Here is a 12,892-nt window from a genome sequence, read left to right as displayed (position 1 = left end):
AAACAGCCTGGACAGCTTTGACAACACATGGAATTGGGACAAACCTGCAGGGTCAGAGAAGCTGATACAAAGGCAATTAAAAAAGGAGTTTTGCAGTGATATTGCATGTACTGGATAAAGGTGTTGCCACAAAGCACGTTATAAGGTCTGAGAAAGTCTTCTGCATTCCAGTCATGCAAGCAGATCCTGAAGACAATACACTTACATCCAAGCGGATGAGTTCCTGAGCTCCACTGACTGCGGGGTCAGGACCCTGTAGAGTTTTGTAAAAGGGAGGTTGGAGTGAATCTGTTATGTGACAAAGAATCTTACAAACCTCTGTGTCCCATGTTCCAAATCCTTTTCGTTGTGTTTCAGAGAAACGTCTCCCTTGTGCATCATGAGGCAGTGCTAAGTTTACCCACCGCACTGGGCTGAAGCTTGCCACACACAGCCACAAAAAATCATCTCATGTGTGTCACTGGGGGGCTGGGACTTACATAGTCAGAGTACACAGAATTGTCGTAACAAATAAAACATTAATTCCTGAAAGACGGTACACTGTATGCATAAAGGCTTATGGTCACTGGGGAGCTGGACGATGTTTCCCACTGCAGGAGGACAGGGTTGTACTCCTGCTACAACGGGCTCTTACCTTGTTTATCCTGAAATTTTCTGTTTTGCCTCTTGCTGTGGGACTCCTGGCTGAGGCGAGACCTGGGGGGCTCAGAGCAGCTATGAGTCACCTTGTGCCGCAGCATAAGGGGAATTTTTAACCCATGTTTTCTGAGCCACCTGTTTTACCAGCTGCAATCTTGAGAAACAAACCCTGGAGAGAAAAGGCAGTTCCTGCTCCCTGAAGACACAGCTGAAATACTTTGCCACCCCCAAGTGGACACTCGAGTTTTATCAGTGACACATTTCTAACCAGTTTAGTATTATCATTTTTCCCTCCACCAGGCATTAAAGCACGTTTTCCCTCTGGACTTGCCGCGCCGGCGGTGCCTTTCTGCCTGCGCGCTGCCCAGGGCCCTGCGCAGGGCACCGAGCTCTGGGCTCCCACTGAGGGGCTGGGGACCACCTGGGCAGAGGCTGGGCAGGATTTCCTCCCTCCCCCTGTGCATCACTTGTGCAACTCCCTAACAGAGCTCAGGGGGTTATCCTCCTTTATCCCAGAGCTGTGCCACTGCAAGTGTGTCCTCTCTGCCATCATAGGCACCCGGGCAAAGCAGCGAGGAGACAGTACAGTTTGACATAGTCACACATCCACTGTACGATGGAGACATTCCTCTGTAAGATTTTGTGGCTCTCTGAATGCATCTTATGCATTTAGAACCAGACAGAGTCTTGTGTTGGTGCATGGAGAGCCATGCATGAGTGATGCTGCTCTCTTCTCCTTCCTTCATGGGACAATTGCAAGCTCAGCTGCAAAGCTCAGGGCTGTTAAATGCATCTCTTGACTTGCAGTTGAGCACACAGACCTGCAGTCAGGATTGGAATGTGAAGCTGTAGGGTGAAGATTTTGTGTGACCTTAAACAAAACAGCCAGATTTTTGTTACTAGGGAAGACAAAGGGTTTTCTGAGGAAGGAGAAGGCAGGGTGGAAGGGCAGGGAAGTGTGCATGGATGGGGAAATTTTGGAACAGAAATAGTTAGAAGCAAATGACCAGGAACTCACCTCCAGTTCTGAAATAACTTTTTTTTTTTTTTTTTTGGTCCTAAAAGCAGTTTTTATCACATTTAATTTGACATCCATCTAAAAAGTGACACTGATAACCAAAAATTACTCAGCTTTTTTGGACAAATGTCAAAAGCAAAGCTGAAAACGTTTAGTCCTGCACCAAGTCAAATTTTCTCTGAAAGTGTTATTGGGAGAGAAATGTCAAAGGTCTTCTACATTATGCAGTGAAAAAAATGTGGGCTGGCTTGAGGTTGAGTGCTCCGAGTTCAGTTCTCTGGTTCCCTGTGACAGCGCAGCTCAGTACCCCTTCGTTCTTGAGGGGGGTGGGGGGTGGGGGTGTCTGTAGAAAGTAGTCAACGCACTTTATACCTAAAGTGTAGTCAATGTCCGCTGGAGGCTTTGAGGCTTTTCTTCCCAAAAGGTCAGTGCTTGTGTTATTTTATCACTCTGTTCTGATATTTACCTGGCTGAATTATGGAGCTGGATCCAAATATGAAAATACTGGGAAGATGGATAGAGATGTCATGAAAGCTGATGATATTCCTTTATTTATACAGTTAGCAGCTTTCATAGCCAAGTGCTGAAAAACGTTGGCAACTGGCTAGAGAAAAGCTCCTCTTGCAAGAAAACAGAGAACTTATTTTCCCTCAAAGTGATAGAAATGTATTTATTTGAAGTCAAGCGTGACTTTCTAGACAGAACTGTCTATTGATTTATTTCTCTGCTTCTGTTTCCTTCTGGGAAGTGTGTGAGCAGATAATGTGGAGCACTGGGGCAATGCTCCAGTATGGTGAGCAAAACATGGACAGTTTGAAATGTGTTGCAAGGAAGCACTTAAAGGAGAGAAGAACTGTTTGCATTACCAATGAGTGGTGCTCAGATCTAACACCAGGTTCAGTACTGGAAAAAACACCATGACAGCAAGTGGACAACGCTGTTTCAGTTTATCTGAAGAGGTTTTGGACACTATTGTGTTTTGAAGTGTTAAAACTATGGCTTATCAGTAAAACTAAATGTTCAGCTGCAGAGCTGCTTATATGTATTTGTGTGTAACATGAAAATAAATACACTAGAGTCTCTCTTCCTATGTCTGGTCCACTCTTTAGCAATCGTGCTTCTCATTTCTCCCTCTGATTTCATATGAGTAGCAGAAGATGGGGATCCCCTGGGTGTTCAGTCAGCACCAAGTGCAGGACACTAAGGACTTACTAGAAATCACAGTACTTTGAAAAAGAAAAAAAAAAAAAAAAAAGCAGATTATTTCAGCAGGTATACATGCATGAAAATACAGCATTAATCCCCGTGTGGTTTACTGCATCCAAGTGCTCTGCATGACCGCTTCTTCAGGAGGCAAGAGTAAAAACTGGGCAGCATGGTTGCCATAGCCAGGAGAAGGTCTCAAACCAAAAAGTGTTGCTTCCCAGGCTCTGTAACAGCCAGGTCCGCTCTCCCCCTCTTTTTTTCCACAGTCGTTTGCCTCATTTTCTCTGCTGTTCAGTATGATACTTGCTAGGGTTTTCCCCACTGAGGTTTGTTCCACTGACTAGCAAATGGCTGAGCTGTAGCATTTCCATATCAAATGGATATTAAAGTAAGGAAAAATATGGTAACAAAACCAGAACAATAATCTGGACTTTCTCTTTCTACAATAAACCGAGGAGGAATAAGGGGAAAGGACAGGAAATCAAACAATCAGAAACTCTTGCAAGGATTAAAAGTTGGGTTTAGAATTTTGCTCAAGCTGATGCAAGGACGACAAATGTCCATCAGAGTAAGCTGGGGATAAAAGATTTTGAAAAGAAACTCTGCAGAGGGTTGCCCAATTTGGGCCTTGCAGATTTCCCTGATGGGAAAATAAACGCTTCTGGGGCTGTTAGGGTAGATCACAAGCAATAAAGGTTCATGCACCAAAAGCCAGTGACCATCTTGTGCATCATTCAGGACTGGTTTCCCTGACTTGATGAAAAGGAATTTGCCATGTGTGAAATAAGCATGGACCATAATGTAAGAACCTCACCTGGTCAAGGGTTGCTGATTTTCTTCCATATTTCTTTCCATTTCACATTTTGGCTAGTCGGTAGCCTGCTCTGGTCATAACCCAGACACAGGGGCAGGGAGCTAAGCTCATGTGCCACCAGAAGTGGAAGACTCTGTTACTGTCTAGACTTTGTGAAACCTTGAAGAGTTCCAGCTGTTGTTTTTAAGGCAAATTACCTTAAATACACTTAATTTTTAAAGAAGGGTTGATTTTAGGAGTCTGGAAGCTGTTGGAATAATTTGCTTCCCACTAGGATAGCTAATTCATGAATGAAATACTGAAGGCTCTATTTTAAAAGCCCAAATAACTTCTTTCATACATCCTCAGTTTCTACTATGCTGTGAGTGCAGCTAAGCTCATTCCCAGAGGAACAAACTTTTGTTTGCTTTTTTGGCTAGAAGTGGGTTTTTCAAAAGACCCTTAGACTCAGATGTCTACAACATGAAGATCTCCATCAGAGGTCATATGGATTCCATTTATAAGGAATGTGAGGAGGAAAGAAAAGCTGTGCTAAAATCAACTCAGCTGACTTATTTCAGTCATCTAGTTTAGGTGTTTTGCAGGTAGTTTTTATACATATTATTAACATATACATATTTTATACATATGCAGTTGAAAAACATAGCTAGACAACTAGGTACAGGTTACCTTGGAATGCTGTATGTTCCTTGTTGCAGAGCAGTTATGTTTGTCAGTCCCTTTCAATTCATTTAATTTCTTTAAAACCCAAGAGACTCCCTTAGAAATGACTCACTAGGAAAATCATGCTCCAAATGAGCAAAACAAATGGCTAACAATTAATTCACCCTAAAACCCTGGGAGAACAGCATCTTCAGGGGTTCACTTACCATTTTGCTCATTGATCTGGGGGTGGTGCCTCTGGGACACTTGGCCCATGCTCTCACAAGGTGGGAAATTCAAACAAAGCTTTACCATTTGTAGAGTTTGCAGCATTTGGTTGCAAGCTTGCAGTTTTCCTTCCCTTCCGTAGGAGCTGGTGAGGGCAGGAAAGGTACCTATCCTGCCACAGAATGTGCTGAATAGCTGCCTGAACTCAATGGAAGAGCTCCAAAGAGAAGTTTTTTTCATGCTGCTGTTGACTGCAGTGCAGGTGGGTTGGGCAGGACTGAGCAACTGCAGCAAAAAACTACAAGAGTCACGGTTTCGGGAAATAGAAGAACTCCCCAGCCTTTACATGAGGAAGGAAATAAAACACTAACACAGGGACTTGGAGGTATAGTTATTGTTTATTTAACCATATACAGACTGGAGTTTCCGTTGGTTGGATTGGTGCTAAGGAAATATTACATGTGGAGGGGGCTTTGAATGTGAACGAACTCTACTAATACCACAAACCTCAGCTCCCCCAAGACCTGCACCACTGTTTCTTCCCAGCTCAAGTTACCTGATCATGCAGAAAAACAGACCACAGAAACAGAAACACATGCAAATTTACATTGCAGTAGCAATGGCAGGACCCTCCACTGGGACTTGGACACATAGAGCACAAAGTAGTGTAACAAGGAACCATTCCTCAGCTGCTCAGCAGTAACCTTCTACCTCCCTGGCCTTAGCTTAAAATAATGCAAATCAGTTTGTGTTCCTGCATACAACCAAGATGAACAGGCAGTTGACAATGGTCCAGTTGCATCTAGTTTGCTTACGTATCTCAGCCCCAACACAAGGGGCTGTTGTGTGAAGTTCTCTCTCTGCACATATAACAAGAAACAGTCCCTTAGCTGGGTCTGACGTGGCAGCCTAACAATTCCCAGTAAACCTAGCACATTACTCCAAGAGGCAGCAATGACTGCCATACATGATTCAGCCTTAGCACACTACACTTTTTTACAGTGTGTCTTGTATTAAGAGCAAAGAGCACTCATACAAGTGTTAGCCTCAGTCGGGTTGCTTCAGGTCTCATTTCTTCCCCTATCTCCCCTCCCATGAGAAACAGGTATATTGAAGAATCCTCTCCCCACCATCTATCCTGTCTTTTTGCTGCTAAGCAATTCCACTGAGGATTGAGTCTTTTTCCCTGCAACTTTATTTGCCAGCTGTAAGGCTTTCACACGTATTTGTATTCCAGTCCCGATTTCAATTACCTGGCTAACCTTTTCAATTTTCACAGAGAGTGAGAATCAGAAAACAGCAGGTTCTTTATTACAGCTCACACTGGCAGGGAATGTTTTGCCCCCCTTCCCTCCCCCATGTTTGCAGGAAAGCTCTGTCAAATTCAAACAAACTCATTGATCATAACTTGTCTATTTACTTATGCTTTGCAGACTGTTAAGTATTCTGCTCCCTTCGGCAGACCTCTTTTCCATCCTCCTTTTGGCTTGAACAGGCTGTATTTTATAGCATTTCTAAAAGCCAAGGAGAAACAGTCTTAAGTCTTCACCCTGATGCTTGACTCCAGTGGGAACACTCACCAGGGTCAAATGCTGAAGAAAATAAAAGCCTTGTCCTTCGAGAGGGGCTATTTGCTCATCTTTGATAAGCAAGACATGGTGGTCTTATTTACACGTCTCAGAGCACTTCCCAGTAGAGGCTCAGGGCACTGGAAGGGTTCCCTGAGACCAGCAGGCAAGTCAGGCAGCAGGCACCCTCTGCTGATCCCAAAGCCACTGCTCTGCCACTGAACTGTACTGGCCACAACTGTCACCTGCATAAGAAATAATTTTTCTCCTCCTTTTTGCCTTCCTCAGTTCTCCAAGTCATACCTCTCTTCTTATCTCCTTCATTATTTTGAGCCTTTATATAGCAATCATCACGCCTGTGCTCTGTCTGCCCCATCACTCAACCATCCAGCTCCTAAAAACATTTTATTTGATTGGGCAGGGGGGAGGATTTAGGGCAATAGATCTGTTTCTTAGCAACACCTTCCCCTCTTTCTTAATCTTCTTTTGTTATTTCCAGCTCATTATCTTTGCCCATGTTCAACTCCAAATTAACTTAATTACAGACAGATTTCATATCTCTCTAAGCCAGAAGGGGCACTTGTAAAACATCCCTCCAGTCAATAGCAAATGGGGGCCCTGGCCTATGCTAAGCAGGCTTTGGGAAAGGCAGCTCGGCTCGGTCTGTCCTGCTCCCTCCAGACCCCTCTCCCGGCTGCTCACAGCTCCTGCCTTTCCTTTGAGCTGCTTTTAAGTGGGGCATTTTGTCTATCCATTTTGCAGCCTCTCCAAGTTCATCACAACCATTGAGGTCCACAATGGATGTCTGTAGAAATTGCCAGGTGAGTGCTGAGAAGATGCCAAGGGCACTGCAATCTTTCCACCTCCTCTTGCCGTATTCAGATAGGTGGAAAGTGCCCAGGTTCAAAGTCTATGCCTGGTGGAAACTGCCCTGGGTGCAAACCTGAGCTAAACCTGAGACATAGTGAGTCTCAACATAGGAGGTACTCAGTCCAGGATAACCTCCTGTTAGTTACACATTTGGTAGGCCAAAGATGTCTTTTGGTTAATGTAGCTCTGGTTGCCCCAAAGCCATACACTGATGTTAGCTGTCTCTTGAAAATCCCCTCTGAGATAAAAATGCACTAACTGGACTAGATCATCCCTCATACTTCATCCTCTCCTTAGCCTGTGATAACAGGTTTGCTTTGGAAATCAGGAGGATCTATCTCTAGCACCTGATGGGTTTCTCACCTTCTAGTAGGTAAGGTTGCACCTTCTGCTGGAGGTCAGGTAGCTATTACCCAGCCAGGACAGCTCTTCCTAAGTCTGTCAGGTTTTGTCATGGTGTCAGTGAGTCCTCACCGGTAGAAGCAGGATGCTGCTCTGAGGAGAACGAGGAGAGATCTGTATTCACACACTGGGGAGAGGTCAGCCACCGGCAGAATTCTATTGAGGGCATATGAAGCCACCTATAAAGACATAGGGGAGGGGGAACTAAACTCCCACCAGCAATATAAAAGGCAGGGGTGGGTTTGTGGCAGTTATGAGAGGAATCAGAGACCTGTATCCCTACCTTTAGCAGAAGACACCCCTGGTTTCTGGGAAGGAAGGAAAGCCTGGGTGACTGTTTGTAGAGATGGTTCCTCCTCGTTCAGACGTGCACTTCCTTCCAGCTGTTTGCTGCCCTGCGATGTGGAACCACAGATTGAATTGGGATGTGTTTCCCCCCTCACCCTACAAAGGCAGAGTTGCAAGTCATGCGTGTATACTTGGAGGTAACTAACTGGAACCCTGGTAGCAGTGCAGCTGGAGGACGAGCCTTCTTGGGACTCCGGTGGCTGACCCATGAAGTTAGGGGGAATGAGATAAAACTACACAGCTGTGAGGAGATGGCACTGCAGTCCTGTCCTTAGTCCTGGACTTTGTGAGGGATACAGCCTCATTCAGAATGAAACTCATTCTGCCCCAAAAGCTTCAGGCTCTTCCCTTCCCTTGCTGCCCCTTTCTTGCTCACCACTTGGCTGTGTAGGGACAGAGGCCACAGTTAGGATATTTCCTCCCTGCTTGGTGAGGACATATTCAGAATGGTCTGTCTCAGTGCAACCACATTGCATTTACCAGCTCAGTAGGAGGCTGCTCCTAAGGTTTGGTTTATAGGCCAGAAGGGCCTGAAGGGGGCAAGGAGCAAATATCTACCCTGAAATCTGAGTATGTGGCCTTTAAAGAGCATTTGTACTCATCTTCTGCAGATTTACAGGCCAACGACACTAGTCAGTGCCCACTGGAGGTCAGCCTTGTGCCATGAAAACCTGCGTGGGGAGGAGGCAATGGGGTGCCCTGTGACTTCCAGCAGCCTTGGACTACAAGCCCGCCTGTGTGGTGCACGCCATGCCCCAAGAGACAACCTGCTCCAGCTCCTTCGGTGTTGATTCATGATTCAGAGATTCTTCTTGTTTTCCTTTCTTTTTTTCCCTGCTCAAAAGTGTCCAGAGGGCTGTCGCTGGATAATCTCAGCAAGAGAGATGCGTGTGCTGTTCGGTCAGCACAGCGCAGGCTCACAGAAACCCAGAATGGTCCTTAGGTCAGAGCAGACATGTGCAGTGGCATCACACAGCTGGCAAGTCAGGCTTGGCCTGCTCGTCCAAGCTGACCTGAAAAATACTCTTGTTTCAGGGCAATTCTCAGCCTTTTAGTTTTGTTTTACAGGGGAGTGGCATTATAATTGTATACAGATTGCAGCCTCTGGATGAGAGATCAGAATATTGATGCACAACCAACACAAGTCCAGATATACCTAATTCAGAACCATGTTCCTTGCCAAAGCCTATAATTAAGACTTTCTACACTGAATCCCATCCGAAGAGTCACTTCTTCTATTCCTTCTGTGAGACCCTTCAAGCAAGGCTCAACAAGTATTTGATGGGAAACAAAACCCTTCAGCTAAACATTTTGATAAAACAAATTTGTTCCCCCCGAAAAAAGAATCTGTGCTTTTACTACAGGATCCCACAGGTGAAGTGCAAACCAAGCTCTGGCTCTATCAAGTGAAGTCAGCTCTTGGTAACTCTTATGTCTATACAAAAAGTATGCATCAGTATGGCCTACACAGAAAATGGAGATTGAAGTGCTTAGTTGTGATCTCCCCAGATTACTATTCCACACATCAGTCTGTGGCCTGGATATTCCTTATTTCACCTTCAAGGTGACTTAATTTTTCTTTCTAGTTCAAGGATTGTAGAGCTGTCCTCTGCCCTGCCTCCAGTCGGGCCACAGCTGAAGTGCAGGATACGCATCATCCACGGGCATTCACTGAAGCTCAAGACTGAAATGACAGCCAGCACCCAACAAACCCTCTGTCAGCTATTTCTACCATCAGCCTTAAGCATATATTTCTTCTGCTTTGCTGTAAAAGGTAAAGAACCATCCCTTTTCTGCTATTTTTCTAGCACAGCAATAGAAAAATTGATCCCCACCACTGGCTTCTTTCCTGTGAATGATCAGTTATCCTTTGGTGTTAAACAAACTCCAATTATACGTTCTAAACAACCAGAGAGCCACAAGGGTCACGGTACCTTCTGATCTCTTACCTTTTATTCCAATTAGTATTCCTGCCTGCGTGGCTTTGTGCATGCTGTGTCTTTCCAGCAAGAGAAAGGCAGCCTCCAGCTCTCCATCCTTCTCCACTCATATTCACCTCCTGCCCCAAAGAACAGCAAAATTCTTTCTGAAGGCAGACAGTTCTTAAGACAGACTGGAAAAGATGGGAGAAAAAAAAAAAAAAAAAAACAGACAGGAGCAGTTCACTGTAATAACTCAGTAATACTGGCTCTCCATAATTCAGAAACAAACCCACAGCATGACCATGGCACTGGAATCATTACTTGGAAGATGTGACTGTAACCAGCCCAGGACCCTGGCAGCCCACTGATGACACAGATGGTTGGAAACCAGGCAAGCAGTGGGTAGGAACAGCGACGAGAAGACTGTTGGCTTTGGCAGAGCCCATCAGGCATCCTTGCGGCAGCCCTTGGGTGCTGCCAACTTGCTGCATTCTGGAAACGGTGTTAGGAGAGTAGGATGCACTGTTCTCAGCATGACCCATACTGGCAAATTACATACCAATGAGCTCAGGCCAAGATTCCCATCTTCTGTTTTGCGTATTAACCAATTTTGCATGCAGAGGTGAAACAAGGTTAATGAGGACAGGAACACAAACCTCTGTCATTTTGCCCTCGGGATCCACCACTAGAGCTTTGCTACTCCCTCTCACAAGTCATACAACTTCATGCCTTTTTTATTTGTTTTAGGTTTTGTTTGGGGGGGGGGGGGGGTTTGGGTTGTCCGAACTTGTCCCCCACCTCCCATGCCTGCCCCGCCACCCCCCACTTTGCTGCAACACCTGTGCTATCTACTACAGCAGGAAATGTGATGTCTTCACCTGGCTGTTTGGGAGCTCTGCATCTGATGGTCCATTACCACTTTCTTATGGGGTATTTATTTTCTTCTGAACATTTTGTACTATCACAGATGGGGCTGAACCACTTACCTCTATCAATAAATCACAGTAGCTAAAGCCCTGGTTTACTGCCAGGCTGCACCAACTGTGGAACTCAGTAAGTGTGCTGAAGACAAAAGGTTTGAACCTGGGCTATATTTAGCTGTCCATATTTAAAGACGGATTGGAAGAAAAGGGAGAGTTTAGAAAGCATCTAGGCAAAAAAAAAACCAGCTGTATGGAAGAAAGACAGCTGTTAGTTTCTGTGAGCAAGACCCAATTTCATACATGTTGGCTCATTTACTCCATCAACCTGCCCAGCACATTTTAGAGTCAGGATTTGTTCAGCCTTCCAAGGACTCTCTCTACCATACCCCAGCTACCCTTGCTCTCCCGTGCTGCAGGCTGAGTCCTGTTCATGACCCAGTGACAAACTTCTGCCCTGGACATAAATGAATAAAGAAATCCCTTTGCTGAAACACTTACGGATACTGGGGCATCACTCTTCAGTGTTGCTCTGAGGGAAATCATGCTTGTTTTAGAAATGTTAAAACAAAAGGGGTTACGGATATTGAGGGGGTTTGTTAGTTTGATTCTGGCAGAAGCAGCTTTTTGATCCATTTATCAAGCTGCCTGCAGCTCCCATTTCAAGGCTGATGAAGATATAATAAACAGTGAATAAAAAAAAAAAAAAAAAAGTCTTTTGAAAGGTGTATCCACAGCAGCTCAATAAATAAAAGAAGGTAAGGAACAAAGAAGAAAAATCATCAGTGCAAGTTTTTGCTTTCCTCTGCTGTTCATTTTATAGCATAAATTTAAATAAACGAATGAAGCAGGTTGGTGGAATCACTTTCATTCTCAAATTCATTCTCAAAGAAGTCCTGCCTGTGAATTCATTTTTCCACAATGGCTCATGTCTTGCCAGCTACCCTCCAAATTGCCCTCCAAACTGCCACTTTCAAATTTATAAGCATATCCATCAAGCTCTGCAGACGCCCAGAGTTTCTTTGAAAAAGTACCTGCATTCCTGATTGATGAACGCTCTTCATGGAAACCCCAGTGCAACAAACCTCACCACAGCTAAGAGCCTGGATGCCAGCTAGGAATGACAGGTAATTCCAGACATTACGCTGTTCCCTTCCCACTGCCCGTACTGAGAAGAACTTGGAGTCTGCACTAAGCTTTTGTCTTCCCCGCAGGAGACATCGCTCCTGCACAGCTCCCCAGAGCTCTCAGTCCTGTGCTAACTATTAGTTGCTTCCCTGGGTACGAGGGCAGCCTTTGCTCACAGTAGGATCGAGTGTCTTTGCCACATTCTCTTTTCCATTTGGATTCATAGATACCAGGCAAGCTGGGAGACTTCTCCAGTCCCTCACTGGGTATTTTGTGCCATTGATCTCTGGGGTACGACAATGAAGCTATTACATTTCTTTCTAGTATATTTTGGTTATCTAGACCTGATGGGCATTCAGGCTGGATGTGCAGGTGTGAATTTCAACACTTCTTCCAGAAGCTGTCACCACATCTTGTTAAATTGCAGGAACTCTTCTTGGGTCTGATTTTCTTCAGCTGATTTGGGTTAAGACCCATGGGCTTCAGCAGATATCAAGATCCTGTTAGCAATGGAGAAAACAAAGAAGGAGTTACAGACAGAAGAAAACATTGAAAGATGAGAAGTGATGAAAGAATCGGAGAGAAGTAGGGAGAAAAAGACAAGCCTAGAGGAACTGAAAAGGAAAAGAAGAAAAGTGAATAAAGAACTTGCATTAGAATAAGGATGAAAGAAGGAAGAGAAGGGGAAAGAGAAGGAAAGGGAAAGAGAGAAAAAAGGTCCAGAAATATCTGGATGCTTCACCAGATGCAAACAGTATCAACAATAATAGAACCTCTGAGCTCTGCAACAATATGTGAAATAATTCAAGCACCACTTTCAGATTAAAAAACAGTGAAGGGAGTTTGATTTCTTTCCCAGTTTTTCTTTTCCTTATATACATATATATAAAATAACCTCATCCACTTATGTTCTGTGGCTCATCACCACAAAAATATAAATGAAAGAATGAAACCACCCTTCAGTGCAGACAGAAAATAAATCAGAGGCCTCTGTGCTTTCTTATTGTTGCAGCTGGGTCCTGTCTTCACATTTATTTATTTTTAAATTTTCCCTCCCCTCCTTGCACTCTAGAGACCATATCCCATAAAACGCTGGGTTATCAAGTTAACTGTGAATAATTCATGAGATAATTATAAAACATTTACACCAGAACATTATTATCTTGCAACTGAAAAAAAACCCAAAT

At 44.5% G+C, this 12,892-nt stretch overlaps 1 long non-coding RNA gene across 2 annotated transcripts; it reads right to left on the bottom strand.

Moving 5' to 3' along the window:
• Positions 1 to 4,926: 4,926 nt before the first annotated feature.
• LOC121093187 lies at positions 4,927 to 12,201 on the bottom strand. Of its 2 annotated transcripts, XR_005829518.1 has the most exons (4): positions 12,050 to 12,201; positions 9,685 to 9,848; positions 7,671 to 7,782; positions 4,927 to 7,480 (listed from the first exon to the last, which is right to left on the bottom strand). It is a non-coding gene; the product is annotated as an uncharacterized LOC121093187 (long non-coding RNA). The 2 variants fall into 2 exon arrangements; XR_005829517.1 differs by having other exon boundaries at positions 9,685 to 12,201.
• Positions 12,202 to 12,892: the final 691 nt, after the last annotated feature.

The sequence above is a fragment of the Falco naumanni genome, chromosome 8, assembly GCF_017639655.2.
Source record: "Falco naumanni isolate bFalNau1 chromosome 8, bFalNau1.pat, whole genome shotgun sequence".
Lineage (NCBI taxonomy): Eukaryota > Metazoa > Chordata > Aves > Falconiformes > Falconidae > Falco > Falco naumanni.
The sequence above is the reverse complement of the archived record's forward strand: the minus strand, read 5'-3'. Positions and strand labels throughout refer to the sequence as shown.